The sequence below is a fragment of the Jaculus jaculus genome, chromosome 6 (assembly GCF_020740685.1).
Source record: "Jaculus jaculus isolate mJacJac1 chromosome 6, mJacJac1.mat.Y.cur, whole genome shotgun sequence".
Classification (NCBI taxonomy): Eukaryota; Metazoa; Chordata; class Mammalia; order Rodentia; family Dipodidae; genus Jaculus; species Jaculus jaculus.
The window spans coordinates 73,739,034-73,756,074 of record NC_059107.1 but is presented as its reverse complement, the minus strand read 5'-3'; the positions used below and the strand labels follow the sequence as shown (position 1 = coordinate 73,756,074).

Genomic DNA, 17,041 nt, shown 5'->3' with positions numbered 1-17,041 from the left:
GAGATAGGAGAGGCAAGCTACCACACTGCTTTGGTTTGAGTGTGATTTGCTCATAACAAAACTCATATTGAGGTTTAAATCTTGAGTGGCAGTCTTGGGAGCTTCAACATGGTAAGAAATATTTGAATGATAGATGCCAAGCTTTGATGAGTACATTAGTACCTGCTTTCAGGAATTAGTCAACTCTCTCTTATGATTCTTTGTTAATTACAACATAAAATTGTTATAAAGCAAGGCTTGTTTTGTATCTTTCACATAGACCACTGTCTTTCCACTTCTAGTAATGAATTTAAGTAGGGTCTTGATCTAGCCCAGACTGACCTGGAATTCACTGTGAAGTCTCAAGCTGGCCTCGAACACACACCGATCTTCCTACCTCTGCCTCCTGAATGCTGGGATTAAAGTCATGCACCACCATGTGTGGTTGAAGTACTTTTTATATAAGTTATGAAGCCTCAGGTATTCTGTTATAGCAACAGAACATATATGGTAACACATATTATTGGTATTTTTATTTGCACATGAAAAATAAATTAATGATTGTGCTATAATCAGAATTTTGCTACATGTGATGATAAAACTAGCTTATCTGTTTATTACTATAGGCAACTGGTTATAACTTGGAAATCATGAGTTTTGGTAGCAAAGAAAGATCCTATTTCCCCGTGCAGATCAGATCATCTGACTAACATATTTTTTTAGTAACTGCTACTGTCATGGACCAATGTATTCCTCTGTCCCCAATGTTTTTATGTTGAACTCTTAGCCTCCAGTACCTCAGGATGTGACTATATGTGCAGGATAGATGACTTAGTTGCAAAAGTGATCACTTTTACAAGTATATAGACCTGAGTTTCAACCGCCAGAACCCACCCAGCAGGCATGGTGGCACACCTATAATCCCAGCGCTGTGGGTGGAAACAAAAGAAAACCCAAGAGTCACTAGCTAGCTGAATTAATAAACTCCAGGTTAATGGAGAAATGCTGTCTCAGAAATCAAGGTGGACCGTGACTGAGGAAGACACATGACATTAATCTCTGGCCTATATACACACACACAGACACACACACACGCAAAACCACATACATTTGTGCACTCATATACATAGTCACACACATAGGTATATGCATGTACATGTACACAGAAAAAGAATGTGAGTTTATGTAGATATGGGATCTTTAAATAGGAAATGAACCCAAGAGGAAGCCATTCAAGTGGTCCAAATCCAATCTGATTGGTATACTTAATAGAGGATCAAAAAATAGATACATACAAAAGGACATCCATGTGATGGAACATAGGGAGAACATGCCATCTAGAAGCCAAGTGGCAATGCCTTAGAGGAAAACAGCCCTGTCAAAATTTTAATATCAGATGTCAGGCTCCAGAATTGTGAGAGAAGAGTGTGTGATGGTTAAGTTTGTTGTCAACTTGATCTGTTTAGGAATCCACAGGCATTTCTCATAAGTGGGTCTCTGAGGTTGTTTCCAGGAAGGATTAACTAAAGGAGGAATCCTTCCCCCAGAGTGGGCAGCTCCCGTCAGAGGGGAGGCTTTATCAAAAGAAACTGAGAAGAAAAGTATTCTTCTCCCCTCCTACCTGGCTTCTGGTGCTGCTTGCTGCTTTCCAGTGTGGACTGAAGACCAGTGTGGACTGACGAGCAGCATCTCTCCAATACACCTCCAAGCCTTCAGTGTCAGATTGGGACTGAGGAGGCATCCAGCCTCTTGAACTGAGCAGCTACCAGGTTCCTTGACTCTCAGGCCTGTAATTTACTATTGTTGGACTGTCGTAAATAATCCAATAAATTCCCTTTGAATACAATTCATTCTATTGATTCTGTTCCTCTGGAGAACCCTGACTAATACCAAATGCCTCATTTGTGGTGTCACAGATGATCACACTGACTGACACAAGTGTTACCACTTCAGGTTGTGGCATGCATGAAAACACAGGTGCCTTCTGCTTCCATGATGCACATGTCCACCTGCTTAGGCTAGCTCCCTTTAGATACCAAATTGGTGCCTGTTACTCATCTTGACACAAAAGGAAAGAAAGAATCTGGCCTCTTATGGGGGCATGGTGACTTTGAACCAGTGGCTGATGTCAAGAAGTTATCCTCTAATATGGGATGACAACCACAATGGTACCTGTAGGCAAATGTGGTCCACTGGGGTCACATGGTTAGGGTTCATTCCTTACTAATAAGGTCTATCATCTTTACCTCACTATACCTTACTTTCACTATCAATGACAAAGAAATAACTGAAAGAAATATATTATCTCACAGTGGTTTGTAGGAATCTGAGAATTCCTATTAAGTAGTGTGAGCAAACGTGTGTGTGTGTGTGTGTGAATGATTCATGCCAAAGTTGGATTTGACAAATCTAGAACTTCCTGGAATAGTTATGCATGTTATCTGGAAAACGCAAATTGCTTCATAAACACTTAGGTGATGTTTGGATAATTCGCAGTAAAAAAAAAAATAAAAGAAAGAAAGAATTTCAATTGACTCTCTGAACCATAATGACAGATTTAGAAATAGGTGTGGCCAAGGGTTTTCAAAATCCATTTCAGGGTATTCCAAATGTTGTTTGCTTTCTACCCAGTGCAATACATTTGGCAGAAAAGTCAGTTGAGTAGATTGGCCATAAGATATGGCAATGATGAAAACCTCAATTTAAAATTATGTCTCTGTCCATATTGGCACATTTCCTAGCTAATAAAATTTTATTATTTTGTGTGAGTTACAACTCCCTTTTAGAAAAGCCAGTGGAGTTACTGACTGGTTCAAGGTTAATTCTGTGCCTTCACACATAGCACCATGCTTGCTTTCAAAAAATACCCTTTTGGTTAAAAATGATTGTACACACACAAGTTTTAACCAAGGTCTTTTGTAATCACTTTTTCCGATGATACAAGTAGCCTCAGCAAAGATACAAATCACAGCCAAGATCATACAGCTAATAAATAGGCATCCAAATTTGAACCAAGTATATGTTAAAATCTTCTTTTTCATTCAATAGGAAACCTGGTATTATTTTTGCTTTGAGGCCTAAAATGTAGACTATGACAACTGAAATTAAATAAGTTTCATTTGTCACTCATTACCAACAGAATATGAATGAGAAAGATTTTATGTCTGGTCTCAGAGTCATGGAGAGAAGAAATATTTATAATTTTCTTAAAAGCTTCTGGTCTTCTGAAGAGACTTTAATCAGCATTAGGTCTTGCCTTTGAAGTGACCTTTAGAATCTGAACTTCAGTTTCTCTCTTGCTAAATGGAGGTCAGCCTTGCTTCATGCATTATTCACTGCAGCTCCCTCTGGTGTTTCCCCAGACTCATTCACGTCTGTGAATGCACTAAAAAATTCTTAGCAAAGCAGGCAAATTTAATGACATAGATCACTGTAGGCAGATCTGTGTGGTTTATTGTTAAAGGCTATGTTCCAGTCATAACCGACCTGTTAGGAAGCTAGGCATCTCCCTTCCCATCCTCCTTCTCGTTTTCTTCTTGGTCTTTTCTAAACAGTCTCACTGAGTGTCCAGATAGCCCTGGTATCACACTTCTCCTGCTTTCACATCCTGAGTGCTAGAATTAGAGGACTACAAACCACATCCAACTTTCTTGTTCTTCACCAATGAATTTTTACATTGAAGCAACTATCATGTTTGTAAAAATTTTAGTGAAAATAGAAGCCAGTAGAATCAAACAACAATGTCATAAATATGAGCCTAAAAATTCTCAGTAAATATAAAATAATTCCTTTTGTAACTCTTTACCATCAACTATTTATTCTTCCATTTGTTATACCAACTTAATGTTTTTGAAGATTAATTCCATGTATTCTAAGCTGATTTATATTTTAGAATATATTTCAAATATACATCTCATATTTTAAATAGAGGAATTAAAATTTATTTATGTATTTATTTGAGAGAGAGAATAAGAGAGAGGAAGGGAGAGGAAGAGAGGCAAAGAATGGGTGTACTAGGGCCTCCAGCCCTGCCAATGAACTTCAGACACATGTGCCACCTTGTGCATCTTGCTTACTTGGTCCTGAGGAATTGAACCTGGGTCCTTTGGCTTTGCAAGCAAGTGTCTTAACTGCTAAGCCATCTCTCTAACCTTAAATAGAGGAATTTTTAAACAAGAGTTTAGTAAGGGATGCTATTAAGAAATGTATTTTCAGTGTGTTGGGATAACATCTTTTTAGAACCTATCATTGGTCCAAGATTATGGATGAGTTTGGAGAAGTAACTGAGAAAATGATGTATATTTAGCCTAAAGTGAAATATGATCAAGTTAGAAGACAAACAGTAGAAAAAATCCTCATATGAAGAACCTTAATTTCAGGTTATAGGTTTATGTGTCTGTGCTGTGTATGAGGACATGCAAACAGAATGGGGGGAAGTGGATAACAGGGTGCAAGTAACATGACAGTAGAACAGACACTTTGGGGCTAGGAAGGGAATCAGTAAGGTGTGGTGATACAGGGGAGGGGATGGGTGAATAAAACAAATTGAAATGGCTTGTACCAATGAAATATATAATAAAGACCATGAGATTGTGTGCTAACTGAAGTATCATAAAATATAAAGACCAGTGTTTAAATATGTGACTATTTTCCTGTGGGAAAACCTTCCACAGTATCCCAATATTGATCATGGGTTGGAGAATGATTAAACTACCCTGGGGACAAATGGCAAAAATCACAATTAATATCAATATGCTCATGGAACAACTGCATCCCAAAATGAAAATAGAAAATTAAGATGCTGGGTTGTAGGTTACATTCTCGCCTCCTGGGGGAGCTCATTTCCTTCCTTCTTCAAAAAGAAATGGCACTCGGTTGGTCAGGGAAAACCTGAAGCTCTGGAAGACATGTAATCATTAGTGTGGCCATGTGGCAGATGCTAGGGGTAAAAATCAAAGGAATGCTGCGTGCTTCCTCCTTGTGGTTTCATGCCTTCCCTCACCTGCTGCACTTATCCACATTAAGGCCTAAAGATGACTTCCACTTGCAAGATTTTTAAACTTGAAAACAAACAGTGCAAATGTCCAATCTATTCAACATGTATTTAGTCAGACTGTAAGACATGGGTTCAGGACACACAAAAAATAAAACTATTGATTTCTAATAATAAACAATAAAATCAGAATTTAATATTTTGGGAAATATTACTGAAAATATTTACACTTATATCTTACAAAATATGTGTAAGACTTCTTCCATGGAAGCTATACAACATTGCTGAGATGAAGTCCAAAATAAAGGATAGGTGTATGGGAAAAAAGACTCAATAATTTGGGGCTGGAGAGATGACTCAGTACTTAAAAACACTTGCTTTCAAAGCCTGGTGGCCTGGGTTCCATTCCCTAGAACCACATAAAGCCAGATGCACAAAGTGGGGCATGTGTCTAGAGTTCTGGAGTTCCTTCACAGTGGCAGGAGGCCCAGGAATGCCCATTCCCTCTCTATCTGCCTTTCTCTCTCTCCCAAATAAATAAATAAATAAATAAATAAATAAATAAATAAATAAATAAAAAACTTTAATAAGAATATTTTTAAAGTTTTTTATTTATTTGCAAATGTGTGTATGGGCATGCAGGATCTCTTGAAACTGAAAGTTTTGTGTCTTTACAAGCAAGCACCTTTAATTATTGAGCCATGTTCCCAGCCCTACACCCAATAATTTTAATATGCATATTCTCCCCAAACTAATCTACAGTTACTCAGAATCCAAGTGGACAGTTTTTTAATAAATTTTTTCTCAATTTTTATTAACATTTACCATGATTATAAAAAAATATCCCATGGTAATACCCTTCCCCCCAACTTTCCACTTTAAAATTCCATTCTCCATCATATCCCCTCCCCATCTCAATCAGTCTCTCTTTTATTTTGATGTCATGATCTTTTCCTCTCTTATGATTGTGTTGTGCAATGACCTTGGGATGACTCAGAAGGTATCATGTGCTGGAAAGAAGTGACTAGAGTACTGAGTAACATCTTGATGATTTTTTAGTCCTTGTTTGCTTATTTTACAGTGCTAAAAATAAACTCTAGGGCCTCACAAATGCAAGGCAAGTGTTCCAGCAGACTTTTATTTTTTAATTGATGAGTTCATACTAAGATTCATTTGGACATTCTGTAAATCTATGTTAGTGAAGGCAAGGTGGAAATATATATTAAAGTAGAAAATATGTGAATCAAATAATGAATATAGAAATGAATACATCCATATTAAATTATATATTGTTATAAAAGTCAAAGGTAATTTCAGTAAACATAGGATAATCATTTTCAGAAATATTACTAAGAAAACAGGCACACAAGACATGTACAGCCCACAAAAAAATTAAGATCTCCAATGTGTCCATTACATTAGTATACAAAAACATTCAAAATAGATTCCACAAATAAACATAAAACCTAGAATGATAAAAAGTTGTGAAAACAGCATTAATGAAAATCGATATGATATGATATAGTAAAATTTTCATGCCTATGACACCACAAGCACAATTCATAAAGGTGAATATTGGTAAATTGGACAGTGGTGGCTGGTCTTTTTTATATTTTATTTATTTATTTTGAGGGACAGAGGCAGATAGAGAGAGAAACAGAGAGAGAGAGAACAGGTGTCCCAGAACATCTAGCCAATGCAAGCCATTTCCAGATGCATGCACCATTTTGTGCGTCTGACCTATGTAGGTACTAGGGAATCAGACCTGGTTCTTTAGGCTTCTCAGGCAAGCACCTTGAACATTGAGCCATCTCTCCAACCCACTGATGACAATTCTTTTTCTTTTTTCTTTTTTTTTAGGAAGAAGACACTGTCCAAATATTTTTTTTAATTTAATTCATTAGTTTACTTTTCAGCAAACACAGGCAGTTTGGTACCATTGTTTAGGCTCATCCATAACCTACCCCCTCCCAATGGCCCCTCCTTATTGATGTAAATGGGTCTTGCATTGTGGAGTTAGCCCACAGTTATTGGTATGATAAATGTCTCTGCAAATCATGACCCAACATGTGACTCTGACATTCTTTCTGCCCCCTCTTCCGCAAAATTTCCCTGAGCCATGTTGGGTTCATTTTTGGTCTGCTTCAGTAATACGGTGTTGGGGGCCTCTGAGGCTCTGGCTCTCTGATTTGGTAGGAGTTGATTTTTCTCTGTGTTGGTCTCCTTCCCCTTTGTGCTGGTATCCAGTTCACAGGAAAACATCACCCTTACTTGTTTCGCCAATTGTCCTTAGTTTCAGTTGGGCCCCTTTTGAGGTATGTTGGGGCAGCTCTCTCCTTAGGATCTGCATCTATCTGAAAAAGAGAAGCAGATTCTCCAACGAAGAGTAAGTTAGCACCCGGAAAATTGAGATAACACTTACTTTTTTGATAGACAGTTTTATAGGTATAGGCCCTCTTGTACCCCATGATTGATGGTAGCTTGATATTGGAGATTGGGCTTGTGTTTGGGTATGGTTCTGACTTGTTTCCCAGTTCCAGCTATGGGTCTCGTACCACTGAGGGGATCAGTTAGACAAATCAAAAGCAGTTGGTTCCTCACCATGGCTGTGTGCCACTATTGTACTTGTGTGGGCATCACATCAGGTTATTTGTTGCTAAGTAGGTTAGACCATGAGTTGCTTGGACAGATATTGGTCATTTCACCCAGTCGCCCATGTAGCACCTTCTGGCACTAAACACGCTCACTGTCTGGGGACTGACTCTCTCCTGGCTTCCAGCCATGTCATTCCATTTTACGTGTCAGCTGTGTATGGAGTCTTCAGCCATAGGGTCTTACCACTGGCCTTTGGTGGGTCATCAAGTACTCTGACAGAAGTCTGTCATTGCTTTGGGAAACCTTGTAGGTTTCTCTGATCAAAAGCTCATTGTGGATGTTAGCCCCGAGCTGGAAGTGGGGGTTACAGGTTAGTGCCCACTAAGAAATTGAGGAAAAACATAACTAATATACAACAGTTAGAGAGAAGGGAGATAGAGGGGAAAGGGGGAGAGGGAGGGAGGGAATATGTAGAAGATTTAGGTTAGTCTTGATCCTACCCTCTCCAGTGTCTTGTGGTTCAGGTGTTTCCTGTAAGGGTCTAGTGAAGGTTCAGCCATTTGGTCTGTCTTTTAGGAAGTAGAATTTTATGGTACCATTGCCGTTTGGGTCCAGATTACTGTTTTCCACCCTTCAATGCCCTCCCCGCCCTCCCCATCCATCCTATTGTCTAGTCCATGAGGTGCTTGCTGGATATGTAAGGTATCTTGGGTAGATTCAGGTTAGGTGTTGTAGATGAGTGAGACTATGTGTCGATTTTTTTTTTTTCTGTGATTGGGTAAGTTCACTGAGAATGATCTGTTCCAGGTTCAACCATTTTTCCTCAAATTTCTTTGTGTCGTTTTTTCGTTTTTCCATTGTGTAGATATACCACATCTTTGTTATCCATTCTTCTAGTGATGGACATCTGTGTTGATTCCAGCTTTTCGCTATTACGAATTGAGCTGCTACAAACATGGTTGAGCAAATCTCTTTGGCCTGTGGTTTGAAGGTTTTAGGGTAGATGCCCAGTAAGTGTATAACTGGATCTGTTGGAACATCTAGCCAATGCAAGCCATTTCCAGATGCATGCACCATTTTGTGCATCTGACTTATGTAGGTACTAGGGAATCAAACCTGATTCTTTAGGCTTCTCAGGCAAGCACCTTAAACATTGAGCCATCTCTCCAACCCACTGATGACTATTCTTTTTTTTTTTTTTTTTTAAAGACACTGTCCAAGTCTTTATTGATCCACTAACAGACAGTTGAAGGTAAAGTCAAATCAAATTTACCATCCATTAGCTGAATGTTTCTGCTGACATCTCTCCTTTTGTCCCCTTTTTCTGAAGTTTCTTCTTAAGAAGTGTAAAGCCACATGCTACTTCTGATCTCACTGACCCCCGCTTAGACATTTTCTTAAAAACTCGGCTCAGTCCCATATCTACAATTCTCATCCACAAATGTCACTCAGATTAGGTCCCATTCTGGACGGGATGGATATTCTTGATTGCCAACTTGTGTGGATCTAAAATCAACTAAGAGATGCACTCTAGGACCATCTGCAAGGGCATTTCTAGAAAGTATTAGCTGACAGGATAAGATCCTGCCCCACAATAGGCAGCATCTTCCAATTGGTAGCCCAGACATAAAGATCAGAGGAAAACACAGTATTGTTTTCCTGCCTGCCTGCCTGTGGTGGCTGCTTGCTGTCTTATTGGTGCTCTGCTGCTACTACATTCTACTGACATTAGACTCCAGATTCTCCGGTGTTCCAAAATGGTCTGAAGAACAGAAACTTTACAGGAATCTTCAAAGCCTTTTGTACCAGAATGTGACTGCTGAGGCTCCCAGCTTTATGGACTGAGCAGCTACTAGAATCTACCTCAGCCTCTCTAGTGTGCTTTCAGTTACTGTAGGAATACTCAGCCTCTTTCATGTATGGCAAATTATTTAATGTTCTTTTATAATATATACACAGTGTAGTGGTTCTATTCCTCTAGAATGACCTCTAAAAAATTTAAGACATTGGACAAAGAAACAAAAGATGCCATATGTTAGAGAGATCTTCCAAGCTCCTGGATAGGCAGAATAAATATTATTAAGATGGCTATATTACTAAAAGTAATCTACAGATTCATTGTAATCTCTACCACAGTTCCAATGTCATTCTTCCTAAAACTAGAGGAAAAAAACAATGCAATAGTCCATATGGAAACACAAAATACCAAGCACAACAAAAGCAAAACTAAGTAGGAAGAATACTGCTGGAATTATCACAATTCTATAATGGCAAAAACATCATGGCACTGGCACAAAAGCAGACACATAGACCAATGGAATAGATGACCCCAGAATAAACACTCATGATTATTGGGCTCTTAATTTGTTCACAAAGGCACAAAAATATTTACTGGAAAAAAGAAACATGATATTGTCATATTCTGTGTTTTTCCCATTTGTAAATAAAGCAACATTGCCATTTCAGTATAGTTATCTTAATTAAGTGTAGGAGTTCAAGTACATTTCTTTTTAAAATAATTAACTAAAATCAGTTATCATTGACTATTATCACTGAAGACTTGGTTAATTTATTAAATCATCATATGGCCATTGAATCAGAGTTGTAACCAAAATAAGGCAGCTATGTATAAATATAATTGAAATATTTTGTTAGTTCCTTATCTCAGTTAGATTAATTAAATAATGGTTGAGTTGGTGGCTCTTTGAGGTATAAAATAATTCTTTGTTTTATAGTAGAAAATCCAGTAGAACACATCTAAATTATCATTAGATAATTTGAGAGTGAAAAGAAGGAGCATCAGTAAGGTCACAAGGATGAGAAAATACAAGACATTTGCAGTAATTTAGAGCAATAAAAAGATTTACTACTGGAGGCTTAAAAATACTCCACATATGTATGTTTTATATTCATTAATTTATTCAGTCCCATAACAGTAAAACAAATAAGATGCTACTGTTATTACTACTACCACCATTTTCAGATGAGGCCAAAGTCAATTCACAGGTATTTGCTAATGATGGCTCAAACCCAAGAGTCACAGTGAAGGCTATCTTAATTGCATGTAGCATGGTGGAGCGGTCCCTGTTACTATTACTGAGGAAGTCTAAGAGATGAGCAAGTTAATAGAGCAAAATATATGGAAATGTCACCTCAAATATTACATAAAGCATTACAAGCTACATTTGGAATGTGTTAATAAAAGTTACTTTTGTGTTATTAGAAAAGGTTAATTGGATTTCCATTTGCAATTAGGAGGTAAAAGCACATGAAAAAACTGTGATTCCAGAGGATCAACATGAAGAAAGTACCCCGAAATTGGCAAATGTATAAGGCTTTTGAAGAGTACTGGACACAGGTGTGTTTTGATGAGATCAATTATAGAGAGGGATGGTCCCTGAATAGTGAATCAAAATATCTCTTTTTAGTGTCCAGGAACTTGTATGGGAATAATGTGGGGAGAGTGGTCGTGGCAGGTGGTGGACCTTGCAGCAACTGTGGAACCAGATTATGTCATATGAGTAAATTTGGAAGACAGAAAATCACCTATAAAAATATTAGCATCTACCTTTTAGGACAATGGAACACTAAGAAGCCATAGATTCTTACTAGAAAATTTTCACTGCCAGGGATGGAATACCTTCCAGTGAGTTGTTGGCCAGGGAGGTCACTGATGGCCCCTAAACATTACAGGCCATTGCCAAGACTCTTGGTTTCCCACCAGGAATAGATAGTAAGACCCTACTGCTGAAGACTCCACATACTTGGGCTGCAAGTTCACTGAGAAATCCTACTAGAGCTGAGCTGAAAACTTCTCCCATGTAGACCAGTGGAGATAGTCAACAGTGAAAACTGCAAGCCTTAAATATGGCCAGTCAAGCCAAACAAGCTAACAGGTTCAAGAGTGGCATGTCTGTTATGGTTGAAACTAACCCCTCTCTAATTGGACTGGAGGCCTGCTCCATGGGAGAGAATACATCCCTGATACTGAAAACCTACAACAGGGGTAGTCATGTGCCCTAGCGTGTAGCATCTGCTTCTGTCTGGCAAAATGTATATACTATGCCCACCAAACTGCCTGGTAAGCACTTCTCTTAATGTTCAAACCCAAATATTAATTCTACTCTCACTTTTGGTTAGAGAATCATCTCTTTTCAGATGGCAGTGACCTTGGGATGACTCAGAAGACACCATAGTGCTGAGAAGTGACAGAGAAGTGCTCAGCACTGAAATATCTCTATCACACCTTCCAAGGCTCAGGGTCCATTGTAGAAGAGGTGGTGGAAAGAATGTAAGAGCCAAAGGAATGGCAGGACTCCTTATAATGTGCTCCACCAGATGCAAAATGGATTGGATATCCATGGCCTCACAGTGCCTGACACTACCTACATAAGACCATCATAATAAGAGGAAAAGACCACGGCATCAAAATCAAAGAGAGACTGAGATGGGAGGGTATATGATGGAGAGTGGAGTTCCAAAGGTGAAAGTGAGGGGAGGGAACGAATTACCATGGGTTATTTTCTGCAATTATGGAAGTTGTCAGTAAAAAATCAACTATAAAAAATTAGAATCTGGATATGATAATTTTCACACTGCCTTTCCAGCAAAATTACCAGAGGAATAGAGGAGAGGAAGCTGAGTGTAAAATGCAGAAAGTCCTCATGCAGGTGAACCAATACTACCTTAAACCCTGATAAGATTACAGAACTTTTCAGAAAAGCTGTGTCTGCCTAAATCCTCTGAAACCCTTGATGAGTGTCATCAACTTACTAATGCAAGACATACAACCCAACAAACTCTTCAGACTCTAAAAGCTATTCTATATGCACCTGAGTAGACTGGGCTTGAATGCATGGTATTATGATGAGTCATACTAACATGAAACAGCAGCTGCAAAATCATTAATTTCAATCTCTTGTCTTTTTTAATGTAAGTTTTCCAGTTGCAGGTTTTTTTTTTTTAATATTTAACTTCTACAAATAGCAGGGAATGTATCCATGGTGAGGGAGAAGAGATAATCAATTGAGGCAGACAGCAGATAACCCCAGTGTTAGCAAAAGTTTGAAGAGATTTATAAAGAATATGATAAACATACAGACATAATTTTGTTCTTGTTTTGTTGTTGCTGCTGCTGCTTAAGACAAGGTCTCAGTGTGTAGCCCATGCTAACCTTGGACTTGCAATTCTCTTTCACCAGTTTCCCAAGAGCTCGGATTATAGGTTTGATGTATGGTGACTGACTGATAGTAAATATATTAAAGAATTGCAACAAATAGACTGTAAGAAAATGTGGGGAAAGACTAAATAGAAAAGAAACAATACAAATGAAACAAAATACTTAAAAAAGCCCAAGCATTTAAATATATTTAAATAAAAATGTATAATAAGTATATTTAATTCAATTAAAATAAACATAAAGAATGAAATAAAAAGTTTAAACTTAAATTACTTTGCACACCCTATCCTTTGTAACAATTTTGGACAGTTTTAACCTATCAAAAGAGGTGGTGATCACTAAACAGAATGGCACAAATTGCTTAGGTGGAAACACCAAAACAGAAATGAAATTAATGAAAAGTATATAACGACCTTCTAGCACACATCAAATACCTGTCCTATCTGTTACCATTGGAAGGAATCAGGAGAGATGAAGAAAATATGAACCCCCCTCAAGAAAAGACAGTTTATGAAATAGAGACTGAGGTTGATCCACAGTCATATAGAAATCAAAACTTGGGTTTTATTCCAGGAAAGAAAGTGGGCTCAGACTCCATAAATGTCCCAAATAACGTTCTCCACACACAATTACCAAAAATCCAAAATAACTTGAAATATCTAAATGTAGACTAATAACACATGGTGTATCAAAGGGGAAAACAATATGAATGTTAGTTTCTTTCTCACTGAAAACAATAAAAACCAGTAGAAGAAGAAAGAATCTTTTCATGCATAAGAAGCAACAAAAAAGGTCAATTTAAAGTCAATATTGATAAAAAAATTATAAGGAATAAAGAAATGTTTATATGAAATCAGAAAGAATTTGCTGCATAAATTATAACATAAGAGTAGGGCATTGACAGTTACTATGCACTGCTATTTATTTTTTTAATGCAGATGTATGAATTCTTCCTCAAACCATTTCTTGTACAGGAAGTTTAATTCTCTTATACCTTTACTAATGTTCAAATAATTATTATCAGTCTTTTGCTTTTATTTTTGGTTTCTGAGACAAAGTCTCACTAGGTAGCCCAGGTTGGATACAAACTCACACACTTTCTAAAACTGCTTCCCAAGAAGTGAGATTACAGGTGTGCACTGCCAGGATAAAGGGGAGTTACAGCAGGGCAATAGAGGAGTCATCCACATTCCTCAAGAAATTGTTTAGCCATTATTCCTCCCTTGCCTAATAAGGCTCCAAGACTAGATTTACTGTCCCCCCCCCCTGCCCATCTCTCACTAAGTCACTTCTGGTCTCACATTATGGCTAATGTAAAGAACAGAGATTTCCTGCCCCAGCAAAGAAATTCCTTCCCTTCTTCACCTTCCCCAACTGAAGAGCCTAAACAGCCCACTATCTGTAACCCCAAGCTGACTGATTGATTCTTGAGAGTCAGTCCTGGCAGCTTATATTCCCTCTCCCCCCAAATAAAAACTTCCATCTCTGCCTCAGAATGGTCTCCATGGTCCTTGGTCACTCCTGAACCTTACATGTGGTGCCCTGACTCAGATAGGAAGGCTTCTGATTGCCCTCTTGTGTGGCCGGACCTCCTTTTCCCCTGATCAGACCACTGAGCTGCCATTTGACTCTCTGAAGGCCTCAAACCATCTCTGCCTGATACAGGATCTCATACCCACCACAAGTTGCCTCCCTGTTCTTTTCTCCATTGTCTCCTCCCTTCTAGATAAATGTCCCTCTCCCAGGTTGGCCTGTCTTGTGTTTCACCCCTCCTCATGGAAGCCATACTGGCATGCCAGGCTACACCCCTCAGCGGCTAGGCCCCAACTCCAAGTCTCCAGAAAGACACACACTAGACACCTCGGGTCTCTCTTTCTGGTCTACTGCACCCTAAGGGGTGCCTTTTGGTTCAGTTGCACCATCTCAGGACAACCTTTCTCCCTCCCTCCTCTCCCTTTCTCTCATGAGCTCTCATCTTCCACATCCAGCAGCTTTCACCATCAGGAGCACAGTAGCCCTCCTTGCCCACTAGCAGGCTAAAGAGCCAATAGTTGCAACCTGTAAGGCCTCTGGGAGATGCAGGCCCCATTCACTCTAATGGGCCTGGGGGTCATATTGGTGTTCTGTGTAACCCAGCTTAGCTCTGGTTTATTTTTCTCTCACCCTTGTTTTCCTTTTCCCCCTGCCTCCTTAATAATTTAAAGCCTCTATGAGTCTATGACTCTTGGACAGATGACATCTTATCTTTTTCTGCAACTCTGCCTGGCCATATTCATAAACTGGACAATGGGTTCAAGTGGTCTGAAAATGATACATTCGATTTCCAAATTCTCACTGAATTAAAACAAACTTCTGCCAATATAAAAGCAAATGGTCCACAATACCCTATTTTTCACTCTATATGCAAAGCCTTCTCTCTGCTCTACCTGCTATTCTCACAAGGTCCTAGCCAAGGTCTCAGAAACAAACTCTCACTCAACCCCTTCCCTATACTAATACTCACCCTTTGCTTTTCAACCTGATGCCATAGAGGACTTGGCCCCAATGGTTCCTCCAGCTCCCTCAGCCTCTCCTGACACCCTGCCTGGCAATAAGGTTTGATTTTAACCTCTGGAGTTGTAATAAACAAATGGAAATTTAAAATGAGAATGCATAACTTCTGAATAAATGAATGAATGAATAAATACGTAAAGGGAAAATAGTTTTGTAAAGTCTATATAAAAATTGCACTTGAAACCAGGTGTGGTTTTAATCCCAGCACTCGGGAGACAGAGTTAGGAGGATCACTGTGAGTTCAAGGCCACCCTGAGACTACAGAGTGAATTCCATGTCACCCTTGGCTAGAGTGAGACCCTACCTGGAACAACAACAACAAAAAAAAGTACACCTGAAATGAATGCGTGTATGTGAATATGTATGTGGCTTACAGCCCTAAGATTGCAAAATGATTGCTGTTCTGAGCAGTACCATTTCATTGTGGGGGATGTTTTCCACCAAGCCAACTGTACTATATGGCATAGCCAACTTTTACTAATGAGTGTCCCCTAGAAGAAACACTAAAAGCAATTAAGAACATAGAAAGAAAAAATACAAGATTCTCCTACTCTTACAGAGTCATAACATGGCAGGTTTAAAAAGCTGCCTTATAGCTCTGAGGGTAAAATCAAAACTCTCCCTAGAAATTAGGGGTGGGGGAGGCTGTTTCTTAGCTTCCCTGCCTTGAAGAGCCGGGGAACTGAAAGCACAGGGAATCTCAGGATCCTGGCCCCAGCATGATGATGAATGAATGCCAAGTGGCTATGGGGACTTCTATAAAAATTTGTAACTGCTTTACACTTATAAAAAAAATTGTAACTGTTTTACATTTACTTTATCTTTCTATGCTTATATGGATCTACTAACAGACAGCCTCAAGATTTATATTTAAACTTAAAAGTACTTGATACTAAAATTGTAAAAATATTTTCTAAAATTTCTAATAATATTTAAGACTGCTTTCATATTTTTCGAAAAAATGTGTTTCAGGAAAGTTGTATAAAACAAAGTTCCAAAATCGATGTTTATTCTGTGTAAATAGCATAAGTCAAACCTGATCTTTAGTGCTCGCTTCAGCAGCACATATACTAAAATTGGAAAGATACAGAGAAGATTAGCATGGCCCCTGTGCAAGGATGACATGCAAATTTGTGAAGTGTTCCATATTTTTAACCTATGGCTTCCAACCCAAACTACTCTACCCAGCAAAAGTCTCCCTCATAATAGATGGTAAAAGAAAAACTTTCCACGGCAAAACTCAGCTTTACAATTATATGAGCACAAAACCAAACCTACAGAAAGTATTCCAGGAAATTCTCCACAGAGAAGAAACAAATAACCAACACAAATGCCTACAAGAAGCAGATCACAGCAACCAAACCCAGAGTAGACAAAAAAAAATTCAAATTCCATGAAAACACCAACACACATCTACCACTACAAATCTCACAGTCATTACCCTAAATATTAATGGCCTTAATTCTCCCATCAAGAGACACAAGCTAATAGGGTGGATCAAAAAACTAGACCCCTCAATCTGCTGCCTTCAAGAAACCCACCTAAAGACAGAAACCTCCTCAGGGTGAAAGGGTGGAAAACAATATTCCAAGCAAATGGGAATAAGAAGCAAGCAGATGTAGCTATATTAATATCAGATAAAATAGACTTCAAATCAAAAATAATCAAAAAAGACAAAGAAGGCTACTTCCTACTTATCAAGGGAACAATCCATCAAGAGGATATTACAATCATAAATCTGT

General features: G+C 38.5%; 1 non-coding gene across 1 annotated transcript; it reads left to right on the top strand.

Annotated features, from left to right (window-relative positions):
• The first annotated feature begins 16,345 nt into the window (after window positions 1-16,345).
• LOC123461795 lies at window positions 16,346-16,452 on the top strand. The gene has a single exon (XR_006637860.1). It is a non-coding gene; the product is annotated as a U6 spliceosomal RNA (small nuclear RNA).
• The last annotated feature ends 589 nt before the right edge of the window (window positions 16,453-17,041 follow it).